This window comes from Aythya marila (genome assembly GCF_965140915.1).
Source record: "Aythya marila genome assembly, chromosome: 2".
NCBI classification, from domain to species: Eukaryota; Metazoa; Chordata; class Aves; order Anseriformes; family Anatidae; genus Aythya; species Aythya marila.
Window position 1 is genome coordinate 127,661,577 of NC_139043.1, and position 27,336 is coordinate 127,688,912.

The following is a 27,336-nucleotide window of genomic DNA, read 5'->3' on the forward strand; positions in this document are numbered from 1 at the left end:
TGATCATGTCAAGGTAAACAGTACTTTCCTTTGAAAAACTGAAGAAGTAATACATGGATATTAAACTGATTAACATTAGTCAATCTAAACTCCCAAGTAGCAGTTAAGTTATGCGAGGTGAAAAATAAGTGGAAGAGAATATAAAAATATATAAATAGATATATAATATATCTATATATCTAATATGTAATAGAATATAAAAAGAATATACAGAACTAAGCATAATTGGGTGGTCAAGTCACTACGGAGACAGCTGGTAAAACCACGTTTGCTTAAACTGAACTGATGGCCTGAGAGCCCAGCTGAGAGTCACCCAGCACCCATACCGTGGAAAATGCCACCGTAATGGCCAACTTTGCTGACAGTGTCTGCAGAGAGGCAAGTTCCCAACAGTGGAGTCCCACCAGCACTGAACTCCACTTCATCTCTACACAAGGATTTACACATTTAGACATGCAGCAGTTCAGACTCTCTGAGAAGAAGACAAACAAGAAGAAACTAACTTTGCTACATCTTAGAGATCTCCCTCTCAAATCCACTTGAATTCAGTTTGGAAGAACCTGAACTATGACTTCAGATTTTATGGTGTTAAATGATCTATGTTTCCAGATCCACTTTATGACTTCCTCAATAAGCAATAAATATATTACTTCATGTATTTTTAGAGCTTTGTACATTTTGACTTTTCTCTCAATTACCTCTTTCACATGAGTAACAAGTGCTGTACTGTGTCCGTATCTATGTTTCTTCAAATGCCAATTAGAAATGCATTACACACACACACAGATGAAGATCCTGCACATACAGATATGCAACGTGACAAACAGCAGACACATGGTAAGTAATGTTTATGCACTTTTCCTATTCACTAACTTTCCTGGTAGCATATGCCAGCAACCCCAGTTCACCCTCATTCAAAAGCTTAACCTGTCAAGGTTACATTCCCTGTTTCTGTTGCAAAAAATGAAGACATTTTCCACGCCAAATATGTAAAGTACCCAGACCTAGAACAGCACCTGCTTTGCAGAGAGAAAGCAACAGCTTATTTAAAGACATCATGAAGACAAAACACCACTGAAAAGGAAGTGTGGCATTTCTCCTTGGCATATGCTAGTTGTCTCAAAAGTGTCACAGACAATGATATTTAAAATAATGATGTTCAAGTCCACCAAAAAACCAACACACCATACCTTTAGAGACGGTGTGATTTCAGGAAGGGAACACCATAACATTCTATGTAATAAGAGTACAACACCCAGATTTGCCAGCAGAGACATTAAAAAATAGGTTAAACGTCAATTACTTAGTATTCCTACCCTAAATGGTAACTAAAACTTTATCCTTTACTCCCACCCCCCCACCCCCCTCCCCTTTACTGGCATGTATTGTGTGTAGGCCCTACATTTCAATAAAAGGAAGCAAATTCATTTAACAGCACACTAGAGAGTTTTTATAAGATATGCAATCTACAGGAAACCTATGTCCCTCAATACATATTTGTTGACTAAATGTGTTACTAGCATTAATATAACAGTTACTGAAATGATAAAAGATACTGAAGTTTAACTTACATTTTAAGAAAACTACTGAGTAGTAACAGCAGTGAGGTATTTTATATTAAAAAATATTTCATATTTTTGTATTATTATTATTATCTGAAACCTCTCATTTCTGGTGTGCCCCAATGCCACCACCCATACACCTCCTGTGTCTCAATCCTGCTCACAAGTGGAAGAAAGGAAGTGAAGTAGGGTCCCTGCTCAGCCCACCATCCACCATGCACCTTCAGAGACCCCAATCAGTCTCCAGTCCCCAGCCTGCCCACCTCACCCCTTTAGCTCATGTTGCCTTTGTTGCATAATCTGGAAGGTCTAAAATGAAAGTGGCAGGAGACCTGAGATTGAAGAAGGGAAGGGTTATGGCTGAACTCATGACACAGGTTCAGTACCTCCTTCTGTCACAGAGCTTGCAAAAATGCCTGGCAAACACCCCATCTACACTCAACCCTCCCATCTCCCAAGCCTCTGACCTGCAGCAGTCTTGAGCATGCACCTGCAAATAGAAGTGCTGGGAGATCTGACTAGGGAGAGCTGATACTGAATAAAGAAAAATGCCACGAGCCCTTAAGAAAAAGGGTAAGCTGTACTTCAGCTCAGACATTCAAAATTAATAGAAATATTTTTGGAGCATTTTTTATTAAAGGCATATGTCTTCATTTTTCATGTTTGCTATGTGATAATAGCATTCCTTTTCCTCACACAGTGCTGTGAAAAAAACTCTGGAAGTAGCAAAGCACTGAGCCATCACAGTTATTTTCTCCTGGATACATTACAGTACCATCTAGGAGTCACAGGACAGGATATAGGCACACTGTAGGCTGTGCTGATAGAGAACAAAAAGATGGTTCTTGTCTCTGAGGGTCACATTCAAACATAAAACAAAGGATAATAAATGGATATGGATGGTTCACGAGGAAACAGGAGGAAACAAAGAGGCAGCATCACTGAACACAAGAGGCAGTGGCTGTAACTCATCACTAACCTACTTTTTTTTTCCTAGGGGTTATGGCAGAGGAGATATTAAGAAGGGATTTAAAAGGAGAAAATGAGGTTAAGTGTGTTGATGTCTGCTCAGAGCTCATCCTTAACTTAGTAACAGCAAAGAACAAAGCACACAGATGCTGGTTTGAACACATGGTAAGTCAGTGATGAAGCAGGTATCACAAGTGAACTGGAGTAGACTTATGGATAGATGTGCCGGAAGGGCTTTGGATAAGAAATCAGGATGCTTCTTCCTATTATTATTCTAAGAGAGAGTGATGATTTTTACTGAAATGCTCACAAGAAAATGATTTTCTTTTTACATCTAATTTGAGTAAAGTAAGAGCTATACAGGCTTTATGGGGACCATGCTTGGCAGTGGACAGAGAGGTGGCATTGTTTCATGACCACGGATATCCCTATGAAACATGAAAGAAACGTGACTTATAGTTCACAACTGTTTTTTAAAATCCAGGATACCATTAGCTAAGTTGTTTGTTTTCATGAGTTACTATCTTCTACTCCTTAAATACCTGTTTGCAAGAGCCAGAAACTTCTCTGCTCCACAACTGTTTTGGTCTTTTAGACATTTGTTTATTTACATATGTTCTACCTGCTATTTAATTCTGTTGGAAAATATTTCAGATAATATTTTTTCCATTTTTTCCTTAGCTCAGCCATTTTGCAAAGTTAAGAAACCAGTGGAATCTGGGGGGGAGTCTGAGCTCAGTAACAAGTCTGTGTCTTAAAACACGTTTGACTTTCGGGTGATAATCTCAACAGTAATGCTGCCTTTTATCTAATTGATCTGTGAAATCAGACTAGTGTCTAATGACCTCCCAAAACATCTGTTGTACTGTTTAAGGGAAGGTATTTCAACAAAAACATGTTGATATTTGGTAAATTATTGTTCAGAGAAAAATAAAGGTAAAAGTAGAAAAATGCAGAAGACATCTTTCCATCCACAAAGTTTTTAATGGTAGTTTCCAAATCAATTACCCTACATTTAAAGTTCCAACAAAACATCAGAAAAAAGCAATTTCAGGACCACTTCATAAAAAAAAAGGAAGCCTTTTCACCATACTGTAATTAGACAAACCTTACCAACAAAAGGTCTGTTTAACACATGGATCGCCTCTAGTTATTTAACAAAATCACAGAATTGTAGGGGTTGGAAGGGACCTCAAGAGATCACCAGGTACAACCACCCTGCCAAAGCAGGTTTCCTAGAGCAGGTATTTTGCTTAATACTCTTCCAGAAGTTAAGGATCAACCCTGGAAGGAAAGCTGGTAGGTAACAAACTAGCTAGCTAACATGCCGTTGTCCTGTACGCTGGAAGAGAGCATGCTGGTCCTCAGTGCAGATAACAAGAAAACTGCACTGGGTCCAGCCTGGTCGGTCTTCCAAGGTGGGCAATCCAGCAGAGCAGCCAGCAGCAAATAGCTCAGGCATTGAGAGAGGCATTGCTTTACATCTCCACCAACTTGGATAGAGATGCTGCGCTCCCATGAGGACCTGGCAACTCATAAATAACTAAATGTACATGTCTCAGCCTGGCGCTGAATTCCACCCTGCAACTGGGTACTGGAGCTCCCCTCAGACTATGGCGCCTTGGAAGGCTCCTATAGGATGCAACTTATCATACAAGCTTCCCAGCTAGGTTAAATGGACCATGTCCTAAAAGTAGCTACTTCTCTCTGCCGACTACAGGGAGACCTCGGGTGACCAGCTTCGCTGCAGACATCCTCCGTCTGAGTGTCCTGAAGAGCACTCCAGGCTGGTGAGGCAGAAAATGTGTGTATTCATGTTGTAGTTCTGGGGCTGCATATTAGTTGGCTCTCAAAAGCTAAAAGTTATGCTCCTGACAGCTGTAATGACAGAACTAAATTAAGAAAATAGAGTTCAGAGAGGCAGAGAGATGTGGCTGAGCTTTGGATGAACAAACCTTATTAACTGACCAGCTACCATCTCTCTAAGCAGATTAAAAGAATTATTATTACAGCTCTAGTTTAACGGTTTGGAAAACTGACATTTAAAGTTGCTGCTTAACGTTCAGATATTCTTAATGCTGTGCAGTAAATTCGTTTTTTGACACCTGCTTGTACATACACGGTAACTCTTGCAAGCTAATGGCAGCGTTCAAAAGTATCGGCAAGAGCAAATCAAAATGTATGCCTTTTTCAGAAACTAATTATTTTTGTGACTTCATGTTTTTATCAGATAGCAACCATAAAAAACATGCCCATTGCAACAAGAGCCCAGAAGAAAGTCATTTATATTACAATTTCTTCAGATCAAGTCCAATGAAATTAGATTTCGAAATCCACAAAATACAGTCGTATGAAAACACTGTAGCATCTCTTCGTATGCCAGAACACTGCATGTGAAAGTTCATATATTTGATTTCTCAGAAACTACCTCTAAAGTATCGTGTATTTTCATGCTTTTTAAGGCCATACCACTTCCTGGAAAAAAATAAAATAAATAAATAAAAACAGAAATCGTGCATGCTTCAGGCAGTCCTACATATTCTAGCTGGACATAGATTACGCTGTCCCAGTTGAGTGATTTAAAATTGCATTTATTGTGATGTTTTGTGATTGAAGAGGCCAAAGCCTCCCTAGGGGAAAACTATAAGGTGGTCTGCAAACCAATTTAAGGAACACACATTAATTTCTTAGCTTCAGAAGGTTAATATGTGCCCTGGTTTCACTTTAAATAATGCCACCCTTTTATTAACCAAGGGAAAGACAGTAACTTTCAAGTCTATAGAGTGGAAAGAAGGTTTTTTGTTATCATTTCTGTTTTCTTTTACATTTCCCTCCCCTCTCAGAATATGCAAACCAAATTTCAGAACTCCCAAATCAAAGTACCTTCAGGTTCAATGCCAAATACTAGAGTCAAGAAATGCCAGTACAAATTTAGTTCAGCTCCCTTGAGCTTACACATCAAGATTAAATATTTAATTACATGATGACATGCAATTTTTTCATTACCTGTGTTCTAAATAAAAACAAACAAATTCTGTAATGACCCGGCAAGATATTCAGATCTCCATCTCATTTCAAATATATGACCTCAGTAATTAAAATTACACAAGCATTTACCTTGCAGAGAGACATATACAGTCAGGTAAGAATTTTCTTAAGAATACATATGAGTTTGATCTTTTCCTTTTCAGTGGACAAAACATTTTTGGAAATAAAATGCATCTTCCACCAGCAAATACTGCTTGTCACTATGTTGCCATCTAATTCTGAATGAACAAAATCAGCAGAAATCTCCTTTTGCCTTATTTTTTCAAACAGGTCAATCACAACAAAGAGCTTATCAAAATATTTTAACTCCCATTCTAAAAATACCTGCTATTTATTATTTGAATCTGCTGTACAGACATTAGTCTAATATTCAATTAGAATAAGTGGTTATGAATCACGCATATTTTGGGAATTTCTGACCCAATGCTTAGGTTTTAAATATTTATTGATAAAAATATTGTATTTCTAACAGAAATCTACATACAAACGAGCAAATTAGGAGAGTGGCAATCCTGCTTTATGACTTCGAGGTGTCTGAGCTTGGATATCTGCCTTCTCTGCTGACTTCCACCTTGGCTCGGATAATTGGAATAAAGATGAATGAAAATTTAGGCCTGCAGTTTTAATAGTAACTATTTGTTATTTAAATTTCCTTTTCTGCACTGAACGATTGCAAGAATGTGTGCTCAGAATTAAAAGGCTGCTCTTTAGCATCAGCACATTGATTTCTTGGGGTCCTTGCAAAGCTTTTCACATTGTTTCTGGACTGGAGATATACACCCCTCTAACTGCCTGTCAGACATCATTTCTGCTTTATGAATAAATAATATGATGCCCAAGGGAAGCGTTGGTCTAAGACAAAAAATCAATATGTGTCTAGCATGTGTTAGGCCGTTGTACAGCTGAAGTCTGTCTCAAATATGTGGAGTAATTTTAATAACAAAACAAATGCTCTCTAAACTGAGCTTAAAGGAGGGTTATTAAGAAAGCACTGCCACTATTTCGCTGTGTATCCCATTTGAAGAATAATAATATGGCCCTCTTAAAATGCAAATAGATATTCGTATTGCAAAGTATTTGGCAATTACTTATCTACAAATTTCTAATATACATGTTACAGAGGTATGGAAGCAACTAATTTTTACTTTTTTCCTCTCGGAGCAGTTTTGGTACGAATTTGTGTAATAAAGCTGTCTGCTACTACAACTGCCTTAATTTATATCTTAAAAATATCCTCTTCCAGAAATGCTTTCTATTTTTACAGAGGGCCTGGGATCAAAAGTGAAACAAAAGCAGGGCAAATTAATCATTCATGCAGCTCCCTAATCGCCTTAGTCATTCCTGCAGTGTAAGCCTATTTCCACACCCAGCACTGGTTGCAGATCCAGCATCCACCACCAAAGTCACAGTGATGCAAACCCATCGCAGGAACACCTGAACCACTCTACTTTTTCAGTATGGGTCAAAATAAGACAACTTTGCCTACTGTCACAAGGGAGGTCTTTAATTCATTTATACTACAGCTGAGAAGAGCTGCAGTCTCACAGCTCCTCATCTCCCCAAAACATCTCCTTTCTGCTGTGTTTCTCACCAAAGTCAGCCTCACACATGAAGCCTGTGAGGACATGACTGGGGTGTTCTGCAAAAGGGGTACAAACCTCTGGTGTTTTTTCTGAGCAGCTTTGAGGTTCAGCAGATCAGCAACCCAAACAGCACCAGAGGAAGAAAAAGAAGAGGTAAAGACAAGACAGCGAGCTGTCATCAGACGCATGAACAATCTCTGAGACCACTGTCTCCAAGCCAACAGTGTCTAGCCCAGGGACATTGCCCTCAAAGGTCTTTTTCCCCTCCACCACTGTGCAGACCTCTCAGTGCAGATCCTCCCCCTGGGAGCATGCTGACAAGGCAGCTCCTCCTGCTACATTCACATAATGAAAAGCACAAACTTCATATATTTATGACCTTTGCAGGTTGAGGAGCTGCAGCTGAGTGCCCTGGCCTGAGGGTGGTTAGTGCTGCAGGAGAGCTGGCCATCTGGAAGTGCAATCTAAAGAAAGCAGAGGAAAAACATGATATCTTGGGGAAAGAAACCTACAGACATGCAGAAGCTACAGCTGAGGTGTTCTGAGGCTCACACTGAATGACAGCATAGAAGAGCCCATCAGCATACATACAAAACATTTCTTTTACCAAATAGAAGAAAATGCAATGGTAAAGACATGGAGAGGTGGCTTTCCAGAAAAAGAAAAATCCAGGAAAAAGGAGAAGGATCAGGATGAAGCTCGAGTGTATTTTTATTGATGTTGAATAAATGCAAACCCCAAACCACTGGTAGTGTTGATGCACTGTTTGTGTTTAAACGTTATTAGGGAAGTAAGCGGGAAGAGAACTGAGAGCTGAGCAATTATTCCCAAATTACTTCAGGCACAGGAAGGCTCCAAATTCTGAGCACCAAACCAGCACATCCTGTGCACTGAAGGGGCTCTGGGGGACCTGTGTGTCCTGCCTCTCTAATGACGGGCAGAGCTGGGATCCTGATGGTTCTTCCCCCGTCCTGATGAACAACGCTATGTTAGCAAGCCCTCTCTGACCTGCAACCAGCCAGCACCCTGTCCTTCACACACACACCTCCTACACTCATCACGTCAAGGCTGGAGCTGAAGACCCAGTGCAGAGACACAGGAATGTGGCATACCGCGGTGAGAGCTGTCCACTGCCACCGTGTGCCCCAAAACAGACCTTCTCATCTTGCTCCCCACCACATGATCCTGTGATTCTGTATGTGCAGGCATGGTGCTGAGGGACATGATTTAGTGATGGGACTGGTAGGTCAAGTTGGTGCTTGGACTTGATCTTGAGTGTTTTTTCCATGATTCTGTGATTCTGTAGTTCCACCAACCCCTGGCTGACAGGACCACGTGGTGTAGGACACTCAACCAAGGCACGCTTGACTCAAAATGCCTTATGTATGGGGCAGCCCCTTCCCTGCTGGCAGAAAGCAGCGTAATTTTGCTGATGGTTGCACCAAAACTATCCCAGACTCGTGAGGGCCATAGAGCAGATTTTATCACTCCGGTCGCTGCTGATCACAATGAAGAATAATGGGGCTATGCAAAGCAAGCACACTTCAGCAGAGCAGAAGCAGGCAGTGACGTACACCCCATGCCACCAACACGTCTGTCACATAGCATGAAATTACACCAACGTGTGGTATGGGAGAAGGACACCAAAACAAGGAAGGGTTTTAAGCTGCAGGACACAGCTAAGAAGGAAGCTGTCACCCGAACTGTGAAATTTGTTTAGGCATTTCTTGAAGAAAATTAATACATTTCCTCTGATAGTATAAAACCTGCAATTTGTACAATTATTTACATTTAGCTATGCTTGAAGAAAAAAAAAATTAAATGCATCTTCTTACAAATAAGAACACAGATTTTCAATTAAAGTTCTGAGCATTTTTCCAGAAATAATAAGAAAACTTGCTTTCTAGGTCAGCAAATGAAGCAGTATTGTGAGCTGAGTTCAAAGGGCAGCCCAGCGAGTACCCAGAAGACTTTGCCAAAAGCCTGCAAGGGATCTCCTATTCTGGAGGCAAGAGATTTTGATAACATCAAGGAAAATCTGAATTAAAGACGAGGCCCAGTTTTGCAGCAGTCCTCTTGTGTACAATATGTAGTATGTGAAAACTGCTGCCAGATGCCCACCTTCTCTTCCCTTCTGTTTGGAAGTCATGTTCAGAAGATGGCATAATTAGACTATCAAATACAGAATGAGCAGCAAGTTTGAAGCTCTGATATTTTATTATATATGTAGACAAAAAAACATGGTATGACGCATATTGTCAAAAAATACCTTAATGCTATTTTAAATGATCAGTTATGCTTCCTAGAAGTGACACTGGCCGCAGCCTCTCCACCTCAGCGTGGTAGAGCCATACCCACCCAAGGGGAGGAACCCCTCAGTGAAATAACCAGACCCTTCTGTGTAGGCATTGCAGCATCCTGGGGTGTGCTTTCACACTGAGAAACCCTCAGCAGTGTAACTGGTTGAAAGAAGTCCTCAATCTAACCACCTCCCTAATTGCTAGCCACACTTGCCTTCCTGACCTCAGTCTGAACACACTTTCTTCAGCCACTCTAAACTACACTAGCCAGTTGACCCAGAGCTGGTTCGTTGTTTTTAACACAGCCAAAAATCCCACGCTGCCAGGGTACAGTTTGATGCTATTTCTCCAGCAATAAAACTGGCTGAAAGGATCCTGACTTTACCACTCAGCCTCACTCAAGGCAAAACAGCTGCCTCTGGGTTGTACTACAGATGGGAGCAGAGAAGTAAATCCAGATTTTTAAAAGACTCTGAAACCCCACCAAAACATTTTTATTTTTATTTTTTTCAGCTCCAAGATTCTCAACTTTTTTGACCCAGAAAGAAAAACCACTAGACCTACAGCTGTACTCAGATGATGTAGTCTGGCTGTCTAATGCTGATGGGAGTATTACACAGCATGATAACCTGCTCACAATTCCTGATTTCCTGTGCAAGAGCTCAGCATATCCAGGTCCTTAAGAAACGTAGCAGAGTCATCGACACATTCTTATTGCAAACAGAATTTCCAAAATGATGAGTGATTCAACAGGAAAGAGAAAGACCCCTCACCTTGCAGAGGTGTTTCATTTCCAGATCTGAGTATCATTCACAGAGAACAGGAGTTTGGAACTAAAACACTTCATCTCTGACAGATTAAAGACAACTATCACAATGCTCTGGCTTCCACAAGGTATTAGAAGCATGGGTAATATTAAATTGATTTTATATGGATTTTACCTTTAAGGTGTCTGGCCAGGTTTGTTGATTTCTATGTTAATTTTAAAGGCAATTACTACCAAGAAGCAATATTTCCATCAATTATACACCAATTATATTTATGTATTTCACGTGGGCACAAGATCTGGGACTGAAGCATCTCTGAACTATGTGTGGATAATAAAAAGAGACTCAGAGAGGGGCTTGGAGTATATTCACACAAAATCATTCACTGTAGCTTAGGAGATAGCAAGTCAAACAAGTTGTGTAACCCAGTATGCTACCACAGGTGTGCTCTCAGCTTTTGCTTCTCAAAAACAGTTAAACCATTAAGCTTCTCTCAGCTAATGAACTTTCCTTTAGAAGAAGCTAGGAACATGCACAAGGTCAGTCAGCATGATGTGGTCACCTTGAAAGTTTTTCACTTGTGGTCTTATCAACATGCTGGAAGTGAGGAATACCAGGTTGGTATGCCCTAAAATAGCATTGATTCCCTGGAAAGTTTCAAGGCTATCTTTGTGCTAAGAAAGGGACTTGGAGTGTTCACAGTATTTATCAACTGAGCCACAAAGTGAGTGCACTGCATACAACAAAATGAACTGCACAAGTTAACACCTTATATTCAGAAAGAACTGAACACCCTATTCAGTACTGATAAGCCCTTGAGAAAAATCTGTCAAACTACAAATACTCACTCAGCTGACTGGCTAATAAAGTCAAAACAGCAAACACTAGGATTCACTAGCTTAAAAACAACAACAATCCACTATGAACAAGAAAACCTAATTTTATGTAAAGAAGGTAGCTCCTAGTCTAGTGATAAGCCTGCAGGTCACTAAGCAGCTGTCTGTCCTTCTCCTCCCAAAATAAAAGGTTTCTTCTTTTCCTGAACTCAGTTTGGTTAAAAATAAAAACAAAACAAAACAAACAAAAACAAAAACAAACAAACCAAAACAAAACAAAACAAAAAAAACCAACATATTGTGAAAGTGCAAATGACTGCCAAAGCTTTGGAAAACAGCTCTTTCTCTCAAGATTTATTTGTTAACTTGCCATTTTGAATAACCAGAAGCATAGGTTTAGCCCTACCGCCACTAGATTCATCTTTTGGTCCAGTGCCACATTATCACTTACTAGAAACAGCCACACAACAAAGTTTGGGATACTTTTTCAAAAACTGCAGTTTTTGAAAAATCAACATCTGCTAGATGTTGGGAGATCTTAATTATTTAAATGGCAATACAGTATAAAATTGATTTTGTTCAAGTCTCATCAGAGCTCCAGAAATGAATGAAAGCAGCACCCTATATACTGAAGACTTGATCTCACTGGTCTCCATACAGTGGTACCAGGTACAAATGGCAGATTGCATGCTCAGACTAACTTCTTAACTACTATATTATTCTCTGTACCTTCTGACATCCTGCTTTGTAACTTAACTGTGAAATACGAACTCTCACCTGTCTATTTTGTTATTTGTTTTCTGTCCATATATATGGAGACCTCATTAGCTATGCTTTCAGAACAGGCTTTGAAACAAGCAAAAGCAATATATAGATCTGTAGTATCTACAGCAAACAGCAGCAGAAACAGCTTTTAAGAACTTGGCAAAGTGAGCAAAGATGACAATTTCTGATAGGCACCTGTTGCTTTCCTTAATCAAAACAGACCTACCAAGCAAACCGCCCAGCACCTGAGGCAGATAATGAGGTAAGGAAAAGCTTTCTAAATAAGCATGAAAATAAACATATCCAGCTGATTTCACCTTTTTCAGCTGGGACTGGAAGTACTGCTTCTTAAGACATAAAAAGAACTGCATTTTCAGAATATATCATGTCTTTATTTTACACACACACATCTTACCCAGCAAATTATGGGTCATGAAGCTGTTAGCAACAGCTTCCGTAAAAGCTATTTGTAGTATCACTGCTACCCAGTGTGATTGCTTAGCACTGGCATGCTCATAAATTGCAGGTGTCTTCATAAAGTTGAACTAAAGCCAAGCTGACCACCACAGGAAACAAAAAGCAGACGCATAAATAATTACCTTGGAGTCTCTGTAGGGCTTGATGATTCAGTGATATATGGTATTGACAAACGTTTCCTCCTAGACAAAAAAGGAAAGAAAATTTCACAGCTCTGAACAATTATGCCACACTATGAGAAAATAACAGAGAATATACATTACCTCCTGTTTCTTCAAATTTAAAATCATATTCAGAGAAAGATACTTTTAGAAAGAGTTTTCCTTCCTGTACTTAAAATGCCCCAGTATAACTAATATAGTTTTTAAACTCATTATTTTTGTTTAATATCTTCTGACTTTCAAAGATCTTATGAAGAATTTAGGCTGAGAATTTTGAAATTTTTATTCTCTCATCTATGTATTGTTTCCAATAGTATGGATTTCATGGACCAGATCAGAATGAAAGGCTCATATACATAAAGTTAGGGTAGTTTATACCCATGCAGTGACCCTTAGAGAGGTTTCTGAAAAAAACAAACAAACAAACAAAAAAACTAGCTTGGTTTGTAAATTGACAGAAGAAAATACCTTCTTTTCTCTGGATGCTTATTCCAAATGTAAGGGGTCTTACACCTTTAACTTTGTAGGGAACTGGTTTGCTGTATTATTGAAAGACTAGTTTAAACCAAAGTTGGAGCACATCTTCACCAGTTGGCTTCTTCAAATGAGTTATGACTTTCCAAACTAAATTAGCTAAAGCTATGGTCCAACTTCTCAAATAAATAAGGCTATACAGTGCTAACCAGTAGGATTAGGAATTCTAATTACTGCCAAAGTAAGTGGAAATAGATTTAAAATAGGCTAGTTCTGAAGGAATATGCCATTTCTTCTATGCCACTAATTTTCAGAAGAGATTCATGTTTCTAAAGCAGCTTAAGAAATCAGGGATCCTGTCAGGCTATCTGCCTGCTCAGACCACAGAAGGATATGCTGATTCAATTACTTTCTTTTGACGTAAGCCCAAATTATAATTAGTGTAAGCACATATTACAACTCAAACCCTTTGCACAAAGAAATAATTTATTTTTTTGCAAGCATTAACCAGCTGTTTTGCTAGTTCAGGCCTCCCCATTACTGGTATAGTCTACTAAAAATAATGCAGTGCAAGCTACTACAGAACTGTTGCTTGGTTACATTCTCAATTATCACAATGCTGGCCTTACTCACTCAGTGTCAAGGTCAAAGCAATTGTTTCTTTGCTTTAATGATGAAGTATCCTGTTTATAAAAATCTTATCTGCTTCCTACTTGGTAAAATATTGCACATTTCAGTCAATCATTGGTGCCTAGTCCTGCAGAGAGACAAAGTGTGAGAAAATGACCTGCAGCATTAATTTTTGCCCTTAACACAGATTTTTTTTTCCAACTCCACCCAAAATGTCAACTGCCTCACAATGACACAGGCATCAATGTTACCAACATTTCTTTCCTTCTTTGCCAGGTAAATGTGGTAGAAATGCGTTAACTGTGTATTTATTGCAATTCTTACCCCATCCAATCACAAGATAAGCAAAGTGGCAATTTTTAATTAGCATGCATCTCTAGCCAGTGCTGTAGGGAAAGCTAAAGCAAGCAGGAATTTTCACATCGGTTTTAAATGTGCAAAGTTTTTGGTCCTTTGCCTCTGAGGGCAGGTGTCTGGCTGCAAGGACTGCAATGCTCCCCAGGCTACTCTACACTGCTGAATATTTCATAGCCCCTGAGAAACACAGCTGTAATCAACGTGCCAATAATGAAATGGGCGGCAATAATACAGCAGAGGTAAAGTGCGCCATTAGAAAGCATCATTGCTTTGGCTGCTACTGCAGGATAGCTGTAACAATTTATCATATTATTTGATAAAATAATAATGCTATCAGCTATGAAATCAAAATGAATGTTATGCCAAAAAAAAAAAAATAATTAGAAAGTGTCTCAGGGGGCCAACATGAATAGCAAAGAGAAAAAATCAGGACGAGTGCCAAAGCAAACGCATTCAAGACAGAAACTCCACTAAATGTATTAATCACCAACGCCAATTACATACATGCACGTCTAAGCTTAAGGAAGTTAAAAGGAAAGGCTTTATAAATAATGACACAGAACAAGCAAAAAAAAAAAAAAAAAAAAAGTTAAAAAGTAGCAAACATTTTTATTTCAATTAAAGTCTGTAGAATAACCAGCTGATGCCCTCGCTTCTTTGTAACCTCAGGTGTTTACAGTCAGGTCTGTATTGTCTGGTGCTGGTCAGTAGTGAGAGACAGTGAGAGAAAGTCCAACAGCAAGACTACTCTTGGACATTTCCTGGAGATAATGCCATGAGCTATGATTAAGGATCTCATGTTGAAAAGCAGGATGACCCAAGAGGTGAAACAAAGTGGGTGAATATCAGGATGTACCCATGAATTGTGCAGGGAAGCTTCACAGAGAGCAATTCTTCTCGCTTAAGAAAATTCCCCCCAAACCTGCCTGTCCCTAACACATAAGCCACCCTAGGTTTCTGAGAAAGGAAGCTCTGACTGCCTATAGAAATGTAAACTAATGTCACAGATAAAGCTATAATAGGTAGGTGGTGAAAGGGGGAAGGTCATCCATCAAGAGCCATGTGGGTGGACAGTGAGGAATTCTCCATAAGCATCCCTATCCCCAAAGATGACCTATACACATCTCTACTAATTTGGATTGATGTGTGGCTCAGACCACTAATTCTCTACCCCAAACTGCAATGATGAGCATGGGTAAGCTGGAAAAGGCATGGTCTGGCTGTAGGAAACAACTTTCTCCACACCTCCTCCAGAGCAAGGGGAGTAGTAACTGAGGCCAATGTGGGCAGAAAAGGGTTGAGGCTGTTTTCCCCAGCATACATTTCCCCAGACATCAGAGGAAACCCTGCTGAATCATGGCCCCCATGGCTGTAGTCTTTTCACATTCCCCTGCCAAGCAGTCACTGACACCCACAGCTCCTTTCTGACACTGAAGTGGCCTGCAATTAAGTGAAGGCTGATGTTGGCTCCCTTTGTTACTTGCTCAAGCTCACAAGACTAAGCTGAATGTTATTCCCTGAAATTAAAGAAAGGTTTGGATGCGAGACTGCTGGTAGGTTCACCTGCAACACTGCGTGTTGCAAGGAGAAATCTTGACAGACGTGAGAAAATGCTCAATGGGATGCTGCAGATATGACTGAAAAGAGAAAGCTAACAATAGTGAGGGGAAAAATATTACACTATTTGAGAAAGAACCTCTATGTTAAGGAAATGTCAGACTAATCATCTTTTATGTGTTTTAAAAAGTATTTCATAGAAACTACAAGAATCCAAACCCAAACACTTTTGTAAAAAAAAAACAAAAAACAAAACAAAACAAAAAAAAAACACAACATATACTGATATATACTAATGAAATAATAAACATATTCTCTTCGTTCAGTCCCTTTGTACTCAGTATGTTCTCTATATGCATACTCTGTATTTTCATTTCTTTCCCCACCAGCAACAGACAGGCAAGGTGGACAGGTTTAATATTGCCAAAAGAAAATCTGGCGTACACATGTTCAGTGCAGCAGGGGGAAATCAGCTTTCTCTAACATCCCAGAAACATCACCTGTCACTCTGAAAGAAAGGGGTGTCTCAGGGTGATACTGCACTGGAGTCATTCCCATGCTTTGATAATCAAAGGACTCCTCCTAGTGTTATATTCCATCTGCCAGAGAAGAGATCACACAGATAGACCTTCCAGCCAGATGGAGTCACCAGAAATTCTCTTCATCTATCAGGAAGCTCAAACACAATTGAGATGCTTTCATTCATATTCTGCTTTCTCTCTTGCAAATACTCAAAGATAAGTTGCTCAGACAAACTCAGAGTTAGACTTTAAATGTCACAGGCAAATTTTCTGCAGCTCATTTTTTCTTTCATTTTTTTTTTCCCCAGCATGAAATAATTATTTTTATTAATTCACTGGGGATCACGCCTTCCTTTTAGTATCTAGGCAAAAGTGCAACGTGACAGACAGACCCTGGACAATATAAGGTTGGTGGAGCTGTTCTTTTAATCGCCTCATTAAACATCCAGAAATCTATTTCAGTAGTTGCAAATTTTGTGCAGTATTGACAGCTGTCTTCTGTGTGTCAGCATCCCAATCTGACCCTTCTGGGATGACCATGGTGATACAGGCTTCTGTAATTTGTGAGGTGGCTTTCATTTACATATATAGAAATATATATATGTATGTATATAGAACTAATTCTGAAGGAAGGATTATACATATATAGATATACATGTGCAATCCTAACATCAAGGGTTTCCCAAATAATGCCCAACTCCAAAATGGGGCTCTCATTTCCAAACTGACTCTTTTGAGATGCCAGGGCAGGCAGCAGTTCACTGCTCACCCAGCTCTTTCTCCTTGGGTAACTGAGAGCCTTGCAAAATTTGAAGCATCATATTAAATCTTCCAAGCCTATGTGTTTGCCAACATGTTGAGAAAAAGGACTTGGAAGATGGTAACAGCATTTCCTGATGATAAGTAACAGAGGTGAGGCTGGCAGCAGCACTGCTTACTAAAGCTGTCTGGCACTTCTCTCTTGCAGAACCATTTTCAACTGTTTAAAAAATGCAGCCTCATGCTAAATTTTCATTAAAACAATGCTTGTGTTTGTGAAAATAAAGCCAAAGAAAAATGTCTTTCCTTGCCCAAGTTAAAAGGTCTTGGCATCCTTTTCCTTTGAGAAGCTCTAGTATCTCTGCTCTTTGAAGTAGGGACTTGACATGAACCAAGAAAAAAGCTTTCTGTCAGAGAGATGCTTTTTATTGCACACTGAAATGGAAGAGGCCTAATACTGTGAAAGCAGGAACAACAGTAAAGAAACAGAAGAGTAAGGAAAAGAGAGGAAAATCGAGACTAAGAGATGTGAGGGGAAGATAATGGATGAGAAATGGCAAGGAAATTTGGCTGCAGAGGCAGGGAGAAAAGCAGAGTAAAGGAGGGCATGAAAGTAGGGAGGAAGGAGAGTGAGAGAGTCAGTCAGTTTAGGCAAAAGCTAAAGAGAAAAAAAATGAGTGAAAAAGGAGATTGGGAACCATTTGTATGAGAACAGGGTGAACTGAGATCCCTCCAGTTGGAACAAGGGAAGTCTGGCAGTGCCTTGGCAGAGGCAGGAGGACACAGGGCAAGGGAGGCAGCAACTGAGACCTGAGAGGCTGTGTGAGAGGCTGGCAGCAACAAAGAGTCAAGAGAAAGCCAGGAAAGTAATGTAAGACCATTTGGGGAAAAAGAGAAAACATACAGATTGAAAATACGAAGAGTGGCTGCAGAGGGAAGTACACTTGGGAGAGTTGTAAGAGTGAGATGAGGCAAGAATAAGGCTAAGAAAAAGATGAGCAACGCAGAAGTGGAAAGAAAACGCATGTCTAGTCAAAATGAGGTCAGAAAATACCATATTTTGTCAGAAATATCAAGAAGAGCCTGTACCATTAAAGCATATTCACCTTCACAGCCAATTCTGTGAAGGAGTGCAGGTACACAACCATAGGACATTTTGGGAAAAACTGGTCTAGAGCATTTCTTCTGCTTTACCTCATCTCTCAGCATTGCTGGCACCAATAGCAGAAAACAGTAAAATAATATATGATATGAATGACATGATACTGTAGTACAGTTCTTCACAACCATGAAATGCTAATGCTTTGTTCCTGTTAACGATGCTATCCTAATTGACATTAGCTGTGGATTTTGTTCAAACTGTCTTTTTTAGACATGCCAGAGGCTTGAGAGGTCTGCCATAGAGCGTCCTTCCTGCCCAGGGAAAACCAGGCAGGCCTCATCTCTAGGTGCTGCCTCTCCACAAACCACACTGCACTGGGGCGAGAGAGAAGAGAAAAGAAAAGGGGGGGAAACATTTCCCAGTCTCATCCTGATGGGTCACACATACAGCATCCCCAGATCTGAGTGCTCCTGGGTCCACTGGTGTAAGCATGCCCTTAATTATTGCCATGGTAACTGGTAAGTACACAACCACCCCTCCTCACGCTGTATTCTTTTTGTGCATTTTAATTCATGGAACTGGCACACAGAGCCCAGGAAAAATGACTGTGAGGCTTATTTATTTACTGAAGAAGCGAAAGCAGTGGTGCTGATGATGGCTGCTGCTAGAGTTATGGATGCATCAGTGTAAAATACTGCACTGAAAACCTTTCCCATGACCCAGCACTGAAGTAGTTTTTAAAGCAACTCAGCAATACACTTAGATGTCAACAGCAGCCTCTTCAGCTACTGGAAGAAATTGGGGGGGTGTGGGGGGGAAAGGGGGAGAGATCTCACCATTGTCTGAAGCAATAGTTTTAATAAAGTCTAATTTCACATAATAAAGCTTAATTTCATGTAATTGTCTAGAGAAAATTCAAGGGGAGATCCTGGAGGGTGGGGGGAAAGACAGGAAAGGCCAGAGAATAAGCAGCAGCCTTCCAGTCTGCCAAAAACATAAAAGCTGATTTCCTTGCATTCCACCTCCTCCCTTCATTACCCATTAATGAGGTTTCTGTGCCCAAATCAAAGCTTCAGGCATCACCTTTCAGTCCTCACATCAGCTAGAGAAGTCCGACTGTTTACAGACACTGAAACTCACCATACAAATAAGTACCTGGCAAGAGTTGGCTCTATGTACATGTAGCTTGGAAAAAGCGCAGGAGAATGTGAGCCTCACCGCTTACTCATAGCACAGACCAGCCCAAAACAGATACTTTTAATAGCAGCATCTCATTTTTCTGGTTTCAGAATAAAGCAAACAGAATAAACTCACAAAGGCTTTCTCCCAGGACTCCCCCCGCACCCTGCAGAGTGTTCTCCAACAACATGTGATCTGGTTCACACCTTTGGAGCCAAACAACCAAGTAGTGTTATGGTCTCACATCCAAAGGCCTTCCCTCAGCAGCACCACACCAAACTCATGCCACTCATTGCCTTGGGGCTGCATCTCTTGCTTCTGAAACAGAGAAGCCTGTTTCAAAAGCTTAGGCGAATTTGAGAGTGTTTTATATCAACTAGGGATTAGATGATTTCCTGCAGACTCAGGAATATTGTTGCCACAGCTTCTACCACTTCTTTTGTCCCTCATCTAACAGCTGACTTGCTACCCTCAACTGCTCCTTTGCCTACACAGTCCCAATGTGATGGAAATAAGGATGAAAGACTAAAGCTCTCTGTGTCCCTCTGAGTAAATCTCCTATACCCAATGTATTACAGAAGAAAATATATACTGGAAAGAACTCCCTCCAACAGGGGGGATTTTTGTGGCTGCAGATTGTTCCTCTAAAAGTAAGATACAGCAAGGTGTAACTAATGAAATGGCTAGTGGCACAATAGCCAACGTGCTCCCTTGCCCATTATTCTAGACCCAACTGCGAGGCACCATGGGTACCTGGTACATTTAAGAATATTATCCAAATACCCTTCTCTTTACTTTCTTCTTAATGGCATAAGTTGTCTGTGGAATACAGAGCGCAGCAGATGATCATCACATGCTACAATCTCAGCAGACTTGCCTTTAATCAAGCAGCACAGCTCAAAAAGGCATCTCACTAAGAAAGTACCCTGCACCTCAGCCACAGAGAGTTTGCTCCAGGAAATCTGCAGATGAAGCTGAAAAATGTAGCAATTTAAGAGGAGCAAAATTGGACAGCAAGAACATTCACCTTTTATCTGAAAATGATTCACGAGACACCCCTCCAAAGTGTCAGACAGCAGCAAAGCAGTTCATCCACTATTGATAACCCAGCATTCCCCAGCCATCAATAGCCATTTGAGTACTCTTAAAGTAGATTTAGCTTCATCTTCATTATTTTCTGTATTGAAAGACCAGGGACATATTCATGGATGTTTACGAAACGGCAAGCGAGCAAAGTATTGTATGTTTTATTACACTACCAAAGAAAAATCTCGTTCAGACACAGCTAGCGTATAATTTCTGTCTCTCTAAAAGCTGGAAGGCAATCATTAGCATGCTGGATCTGGCAAGTTCATATTATCTATCTGGTAATTACAGAAAGATGGAGAAGCCTTCAAAATATACCCTCAAATTTCTGCATTTACTACACACCTGATCAAAATACTACTGCCATTACCCAAATTAGCACATCTTTCCCATAAACCATTACTCAGAACACATTAACATTAATATAAAATGCATCAAATAATTATTACAGGCTGTACCCACTACATTTTATCTACCCTTCTGACTTCAAAAGTAAAAGCTGTACAATGACAACCTGAATGCAGGAAAATACTTTATTGACAGTGATGACAAGCTAGGTTTCACCGTAATTTGCTGGCTATTACTAGCCCAAATGAACACTACAATACAGCTCCAGTTTTTCAAAAATGTATACCATCAGTCAATGCTATTCATACCGCAGCAGTGTCAACATGCTAGATGCACACCAAAAGATAATCCCGTCCTCCAGAGATTGCTGTATAAAAGGATAGAAAGATGAGAGACAAGGGAGACATTAGGACATACATATGCATTCATATACAACGTAATTGGGATGACTGGCCTGTGTCTCATTATCTCATTTATTCATGCTTCAGGTAAAGCACAGACAACGAGGTTAGGGGAAGATCACAGAAGCTGGGGTAAGATGGCTATCCAAGGAGCTGGAAGAACAGAAAGAAAGCAAACTGAACAAGGAAGGAAAGAACATGAATGAAGAGGTTCAGCCAAAAACAGTGCTTAGGGATTAAAAACAAAACAAAACAAAACAAAACACACACACACACACAAAAAAAAAAAAAAAAAAAAAAAAAAAAAAAAAAAAAAAGCACAAAACCAACACTCAAAGCTGTACAAATACACGTCTAAAGCCAGTGGAATCAGGACCATGCTATTTGGTTTCTGGATTATCCAGACTCAGAGTTTGGTGACACCGGGGCAGCACAACACAAACACAGGGCTGTCTCCAGCCCAGTGAATGCAGCAGCTTTGCACAGAGCCTCCTACATTATTACGGGGACAACGACACATAGACCAGGGTCCACACTGGTGCTAGGCCCAGCCCCGACACGTTCCCTGGCCAACAGTAGGCCACAGGAGCACCTTGACTTGCTGTGACAGATCAAATAAAGCTGGAGTTGGACAGAACCTGTGCCAAACTACCAGAGGGCTGTCACACCGGGTTCCCCTGAAAATCCTTGTCTCTCTTCTCATCAACCTCTTCTACCACTGCCTGAACAGTGGAGAACCCAAATCGTAAAGTTTGCCAAAGCAAAGACACAAGGTTTGTGCCTAAGGTTAGAGAGAAGCTTCTAATCCAAACCAGGAAACAAAAATGGAGTCAATCCCAGCTGAAGAGCACTTCTGAGTTGTTGTTCAAGGCAGTCCCCAAGCTTGCTGTCAGAACAAGATTCAGCCGCTGCCTAGTTACTTGTACCACGGCTTTCTTCATCACTGCTCCTGCTCAGGACTTCTACCACCAGTTTCGCCTCTGAAGAGTGTTACACCCAAAACCTATGGCCTCCAAGGCAGTCTGAAAAAGGAAAATTCAGCTCAGGCTCACCACATCGTTCAATGGTGCCTTATCTCCTAGGGATTAAAGGCAGCTTCCAGTGCACTCCTTCTACTGAAGGGCACCGTGTCACCACCTGAATGACAGGGACTCTTATCTCCCCAGCTTACACACCATTTTAATTGCATGGGGGCCGGCCGCCTGGTCAGGGCCAGTGGAGATAAGGTGAGAAGCATGCCTGAAGCCATTTGGGCAGGAGCTGGAGGCAGCCTCAGTGGAAACCCCTTCCCGACCATTGCCCAGTGCTTTATTTATGTGAATCCTTAGTATAAGACAACGATACAAAGACTGCAGTAAAAACACCCAAGTGCATGCATCCTGCTCAGTGCTAATTCCTGAAACTAAAGCAACAAACAAATAGATTCAATTACCGAGGTAGACGCTGACCCAATTCAAGAGGATTGGTACATATGTTATAACAAGATGCTGGGGCCTCGGCCTGATCACATTTACGTGAAAAAATCATTTTATGCAAATCTCAAATCCTGCATGGCCTTCACTTGTGGATAAGAAAAACAGTGGTGTGCAGAGATTCACGATGCATGTCAGATGGGCAATTTAAGGTAAATCATACCATTCAGTTATGCAAGACATATAACCTGGGGAGAAAGTGTGTAGCTTCAAAGTCATACATTATTTATAAATAATACAGCCATCTCATGAAATATCCAAAAGGCTAACCATCCATTTTTTTCCATTATTTTTCTTCAGTTTCAGAAATCAGGAGAGAACCTAAAGATGAGCATTTACCAAGAAACAGCTAGGTTTTGGGAAGGATGGATTTGCACAGTGAAATTAGTTACAGGCTTACAAAGAGCTCTGCACGAGCTGACCACAGCAGGATGGCTGTACCCACCTGTGTGAGAGGAAAGGAGAAGGCAAAGAAAGCCAGCTGGAGTGTGCCAAGTAGAGAAACTGATCCCCAGGGAGCTCTCAGCCTCCCAGGACTATCACCATTCTTTAAAATCACTTCTTCCTTTCTGCCAATTCCTTTTTTTTTTTTTTTTTTAAATGTGAAATCCAAAAAGGGCAGTGCAGATTCACAAATCCCAGCTGCAGCATCCCAGCACGTGGCATGCTTTCTGTCAGCAATGCTGCCTCTTCAGAGCACGGGCTACGCTCTGCACAACACAGGGAGACATCTCCGTACCCAGCTTGCCAGTTTCTCCCAGCACTTCTGTTTCTATATGTCAGCAGTCTGACACATTCTCATCCTTGTCACTCAGCAAAGCACCTGCCCAAATTCCCCTGTGATGAACAATTAAACTATCTTTTCATTCTTCTCATGTCCTCTCAGCAGCACGGTGATCCTGCATGCCCACCAGTGCTCTTACAGCTATCCACCTTCTGATATCTATGCGGTTTATCATTTACTTTCATATTGCAGACTCTCTGCTCTTCAAAGTCCTTTTTAGATCTCGGTGTTCAGCTTGTATTTGACTCAACACAGCCTGGCTGCTTTCTGTTGGATTCATTAGGGGCAGATACCCATATGCTCAAGAATAGCTTTGTAGTCCGAACAACTCCTAACATTTGTGCTTTCAGCAGACCACTGTTTCTGCTTGCTTGTATTCAGATGCAGATGCCTTATGTGACTTTTACAACGTGTTCAAGCAGCCTCCCATGCCGACTCTGAGGGTCTGAGGAAATGAATTTTCTTCCTCCTGACTTTAATCCTATTTTTAACTAGTCTTCTGTTATTTGTGTGTGGGAAAGGTACTTCGGTGTCTAAAAAGCCCTAAAAGTTAAAAGATAGATATGCACACACTGTAACTTGGACCTTTTCTGAAACTCTTTGAAGTCTTAGTATGCATTTTCGTTGTGTAGCAAATGGGAAGTTTTCCTAAAAGGAACAAGAGCATATATTCAAGTTCACTGCTCATGCCACACGTGCATGAATGAGGCAAATCAAACATACAACAGTCAAAAAAATCTGATAAAATTTCTTACTAGTTTCAGATATTAGCTCTTATCAATTCAGAGTATACCTCATCAATTTGCTGCAATAAAAAGAGGGAAACATCAGAATACTTCTCAGTGCTAGGAATGTACAGTTTTTACACAAATGAAATTAAAATGAACATATCTCTTATATAATAAAGAGCAAATGTAGCACCAAGTGTCATTTTATACACACAACCACCTCTCTGCACAGAGGAGTTTGTATACATAATCCCTTTGAAACCACAACAGGGTATCAACATACAAAATTACGAAGTGTTTAAAATCCACATATTCTTCAGTTATCATGGAAATCTCATCAACAGCTATTGGTCAAGTACATTTGGCCTGTTGACTTTTGAAGACTTTTCTTTTAACAATGTGATTTGTTTCTTAATCATTCGAAACATGTAAAAATGACTTAAAACACCGTACGTACTCCAATCCTGCCAAGTGTTTTTTCTTCCCACACCAGAGGCTACAAGTACCAAAACCAAAAAACGAAATCTGTTTTCTGCAGGAAGAAATACATGTATCTGTTCCTCCTTTGGTTAAACTTGTTCCTACCAAAGTTTGCGTCCACTTCTCAGTTCAAGTCTTGGAAAAAAAAAAAAAAAAATCACCCATTTTGCATCTCATGAAGGTCTTAGCCACAGTTTCATATACGCAGTCATTTCTCTTTGGAAGTTTCTGATATTGTAGGTACATCCAGAATTTAAACAGCTCTTGTGCCTGTAATTTGGGGAGGACTTAGTAAAGGCTTAGATTTCATCCTTTTCTAAAATGGCAACTCTCCTCCTTCAAGAAAATCAAACAACTTGCGTTAAGGCTGCTCCTCTTCCACCTCAAACAACTTCATCCCTGACCTGGAAAGTCTCCCAGTCACCAAGGACCACACTTGAGCAATACTATTTACAGTGAGAAGGCAGCACCAATATATCAGTGAACAGTCTCTTTTCCAACTTTGAAAATCCCAAATAATAAATTAATATAAAAAAGGTTTCAGACTTTATTCTTCAAATAGAGAGTCAGGGGATAAAAACAAATTGGACATCAATAGTCAAAGGGTAACTCCACTGCCATTGCCCTATTGACAAAGACAAAAGCTGTGCCTGCAATTAATACAAAATTAGCTTGCAAAACAAAATGAGAAAGCTAAGGTCACTGATAACATCTCCATTTCTTTCACTTGTGTAAAAAGCTGCATATTTTGTGTGTTCTGTTTGCAAGCTGCTGTTAGCTCTGTCAGAAGGAAGAAACAAACTCAGTGGCACACCTTTGTGTTTTACAACAAAAATGCTCTTTGTAGGCCTGTGTTGATAAAAGTCTCCCACCTTGCATCTTGGCTATGATACTGCTTACGGGCTATCAGCACGACAGCCAAGCTCACCACCTAGTTTGTTATTCCATGGAGACAAATGTGGCACAATGCTGGCTACAAGTGATGCACAAACACAGCTCGTAAAAATGGGCTCTTAAGAAAAAGCAATACTTAGAAAAAGCTGTACAGGGAACTTGCACAATAAACATTTACAGACTCGAGTCACTGCTAAGAATGAGGTTTCTGCTTATTTTTCACATACGTGGTCACAACAGAGATGAAAATCCTGCTCTTTTGTACACACCCTGCAGGAACAGGAGAAAATGACAACCTGCTTCCCTGCTGAACAACCAACCCAATGTGCACACATGAGATTTTCTGTTTTCAAAACTGAGAGAGAAGAAGCAGGAATGAACTGAGAAGCAGACAAGAGGTACCAATAATATATTAAGATCTTTTTCTGGGTGAGAGTGAAGAATCATTTCAAAGTCTTTAAAGAACAAACTAGGGAACTGTTATTTAAGAGCAGGCTCTATAAAAAAAAAAAGTCTGTCTGCACAGAAGATGGCCCATAGGTGGTCCTACCACTCATCCAGCACAGCTGCTTATGAGAGTAGCTGGGGTGGCCACAAAATCATGGGATGCCTGAGGTTGGAAGTAACCTCTGGAAATTATATGTTTTCAGCCCCCTGCTTAAGCAGAGACACCTGGAGTGAGAGGGTTGCCTTGGACCATGTCCATGAAGCTTCTGATGATCTGCAGGGAGATATACAGAAATTCTTCACAACCCCTCTGGGCAGCCTGTGCTCAGTCACCTGTACAGTACAGAATTGCCTCCTGATGTTCAGAGGGAACCTCTTGTGTTCCAGTTGGTGCCCATTCCTCTTGTCCTGTCACTGGGCTCCACTGAAAAGAGCTTGGCTCTCACCTCTAGGCACCCTTCCTTTGGGTATTTATAGACATTGATGAGATTCCCCCTAGGTCTTCTCTTCTCCAGGCTGAACAGTCCCAGCTCTCACTGCCTCTCCTCATATCTGAGGTGCTCCATCCCTTTATCATCTTCATGGCCCTTTGCTGGGCTCTCCCCAGTATGTCCGTGTGTCTCCTGTACTGGAGAGCTGGACTCAGCACTCCAAGTGTGGCCTCACCAGTGCTGAGCATAAAGAGGGGAAGGATCTCCTCGCTCAACCTGCTGGCAATGCTTTGCCTAACACAGTCAGGATACCAATTCTTTGCCACAAGTGCACACTGCTGACTCGCACTCAATGTGTCACCCACCAGGACCACCAGGTCCTTTTCTGCAGAGCTACGTCCCAGCTGCGTGGCCCCCAGCACCTCCTGGTGCCTGCAGTTGTTCCTCCCCAGGTACAGGACCTGGTACTTCCCCTTGTTCCCAGTTATTCCCATATTTAAATTTTGGATGTGGGACAGTTCCTGGCTACTGTCCGTAATGCAGCAGAAGCTGACATCCCCTGGACACAGCACTGACCAGCCAGGGCAAGCCACAGGCACAAGTGGCTCACCAGAAGCCAGGCACCCCTGTCAGAATACAAACTACCTCCAGTCCTAACTCCCATGTTAGCTACATCCACCTCCAAGAACTACCTGCAGCATCAGCATCCCCTAATTTAGTTTGGTACACACCAAATTGCCAGGCTACGCTTTGGGAAGTTAACCCCTTACTTTATCAAACCCTCACCACTGCCAGAGCTGAGGGATAAAAGTCCATTAGAGAGGGTGACATGGAAGGGTAAGGAAAAATCAAGTTTGCAGCGTGTGCCTTCAGCACCCTTCTGCTTTTAGGCTGAAACACCAGCTGCAGGGAGAGGAAGCAGTACTGCACTTCTCCCTGTCACAGAAACCTCACTCTTTAAAGAATAATTGACTTAAAATAAATGATTTTTTTGCAAGAGCTCGCTCCTACCTGCATAAAATCATCCTGATAGAGACACACACCAGAGGTGCCAGAGTACTAATAAAACCAGGTACCTAGTTGTTTAAAAAGGTATTAATCTCTCAGTTCTGGTCATTTACCCACAACTATCTTCACACTTATTTTTTCTGAATTCATTCTTTCTAAGTGTCAGCTACAGATGAACTGCAGGGTGTATGAATTTTATTAAATGATGAA

General features: G+C 40.8%; 1 protein-coding gene across 3 annotated transcripts in view; it reads right to left on the reverse strand.

Moving 5' to 3' along the window:
• Window positions 1–27,336, reverse strand: part of PAG1 (phosphoprotein membrane anchor with glycosphingolipid microdomains 1) — a 109,110-nt gene that overhangs the window by 71,190 nt on the left and 10,584 nt on the right. For all 3 annotated transcript variants that reach the window (XR_014316997.1, XM_082754288.1, XM_082754287.1), the window contains exon 2: window positions 12,430–12,489. The gene's annotated coding sequence lies outside the window, so the exon portion shown is untranslated. The remainder of the gene's footprint in view (window positions 1–12,429; window positions 12,490–27,336) is intronic.